We start from the raw sequence: 2196 nt of genomic DNA, 5'->3' as shown, positions 1-2196 counted from the left end.
AGGAGCCCAGGCGAGGCGAGGCGAAGCAGGGTGGAGGAGGAGCATTGCATTCTTTTGAGGGTGCCCCCAGCATCAAGGGGCAGCCGGTGGCGGGTGGCTGCACCAGGTTGCCATGTGAAACCACGGGCACCCACGGGGACGCGCCAGGTGCCCAGGTAGCGCCCAGCACTTGGGACCGAGGCGCTGGCCCCAGATGGCAGGCGCGTGGTGAAGGCACCCCACGCTCCCTGGTGGTCTAGTGGTTAGGATTCGACGCTCTCACCGCCGCGGCCCGGGTTCGATTCCCGGTCAGGGAAGCCTTTCTTCTTCCTCCTCTCTCACCCCTTTTGGCCAAGGCCTTGGTCCGCTCGCTCACACCATCCGTGTCCCGAAGACGGACCCTTATGGACGCCCGCCACACGCGGCGTCCAACTTCACTGATCCTTGCCACTCTGAGCCCTCCCAACGTTTATGCCTTTTCACTTTCCCCCCTCGTCCTTGCCCGTCGCCCGCTTGCGACAGTTCTTCCCGGCCCTGGCCGCCAGGGGGTACACCACCACCACCAGCACCCAAAGACACACCTACGCTGGAGTCCCTGTGCGCGCGCGGGAGCACGCCGCGCTCCGACCGCCGGTGATCTTAGTTGCTCCAGAAACCCTCTAGGCTTCGCGCCTGCTGAGTCTCCTGCTCTCCGGCGAGCCTGCAATCAGCTTTGAACGTGAGCGCGTCCCCAGAACTCTCCTATGGGGGGGGGGGGCGCACCTGAGACTGGAGACTTGAGTCTTCCCCCGGCTCCTTCGCGCGCCTGGGCCCCCTAGTGACAAACCCTCTCTGTTGCTGCCCCGTGTGCTCAGGCAGTGACTGAGGGCGCTGATGGTGGGCGAAAGGAGCCGGGTTCGGGAACCCACTCGCTGGCTCTTGTGTCTGGCCCCGGAGAGGTTCTGGATTCCTCCTCAGAGCTGCTTGGGCGAGGCCAAGCCTGGCGCCTGACACATCACTGCTCCCCATCCTGGGGTATCTCCTCCCACCGGGTCGGCCGCGTGGCAGGGCCCGGATACCCCGGCCGCCACTGGGGTCTGCGCTCCAGCTGTGTCCACGGCTTTGGCCGGGATGCCGGCAGAGCAGGTGGGAGCCCACACCCGGGTCAGGCTGCCCGGGAGTGACAGGCGCGAAGAGGAATCCGGAGAGGCCCGGCGAGCCAGAGCACNTCCGACTGCGATAACTGAGGGGAAATTTGGAACTCACCGCCGGTGAACTTAGATGCTCCAGAAACCCTCTGGGCTTCGCCTGCTGAGTCTCCTGCTCTCCGGCGAGCCTGCAATCAGCTTTGACCGTGAGCGCATCCCCAGGACTCCCCTTTTCTGTAATGTCTTTATATCGTGAGGGAACAATTATTTTGTCTCATCTACTGAAGTATGATTCAGTGCTTGATGACCAGTTCCGTATGGTCCAACTTGAAGAGCAAGAGCCACTCTGTACATTAAGATTTGTGGGTGTTGTCAGACAAATTCTCTCCTCTATTGTTTGCCCTTGTATATGTTCGTTTCTGTGAATATAGAGTTTGGCGGTTATGGGGCTGACTCTTAATTTTCTGAACAGAATTTTTACTAAAGACACTAGACAATTGTTGTGAATGCCTCATTTTTAGGCATGCTTAAGCCTTTCCCGTCATCTTTTTGTTGAGAAAGTACAAGCTGCTCTCTTATCCTGCACAGATCTGTGCCTCCATGCACCATCACCCCCACCCACACCCCTGCACCTCTAAGTTAATGCAAGCACTGCCTCGAAATTTGTCCTCTCACATTAAGGGCCCTTTCCAGTTCTGCAATGTCTCCAGTGTTTTAGCAGTTTCAAATTTTATTTTCCACTCGTTGTGGGACAAATATTGCCCCCAAAATTTGTATGTTGAGATCTTAACTAGAATATGATGGCATTTGAAGAGGTAATTACAGCAATGAATATGTGGTTATTATGGTGTTCCTTATCCAGTATGTCTTTTGTCCTTATAAGAAGATGTCCTTATATGAAGTTGAGCACTGTGGCATATACCTGTAATCCCAGCATCTCAGGAGGCTTGCAATTTGAAAGTCAGACTCAGGAAAGGCAGGTGCTAAGCAACTCATTGAGACCTGTCTTTAAGTAAAATACCAAAAAGGGCTGGGGGTGTGGCTCAGTGGCAGAGCACCCCTGAGTTAAATGCAAGGTAAAGATGTGCAA

The 2196-nt window shown here is 56.0% G+C and overlaps 1 non-coding gene across 1 annotated transcript; it reads left to right on the top strand.

The window, feature by feature from the left end:
* The first annotated feature begins 224 nt into the window (after positions 1-224).
* Trnae-cuc lies at positions 225-296 on the top strand. The gene has a single exon. It is a non-coding gene; the product is annotated as a tRNA-Glu (tRNA).
* The last annotated feature ends 1900 nt before the right edge of the window (positions 297-2196 follow it).

This window comes from Marmota marmota, unplaced genomic scaffold (assembly GCF_001458135.2).
Source record: "Marmota marmota marmota unplaced genomic scaffold, marMar, whole genome shotgun sequence".
Classification (NCBI taxonomy): domain Eukaryota; kingdom Metazoa; phylum Chordata; class Mammalia; order Rodentia; family Sciuridae; genus Marmota; species Marmota marmota.
The sequence above is the reverse complement of the archived record's forward strand: the minus strand, read 5'-3'. Positions and strand labels throughout refer to the sequence as shown.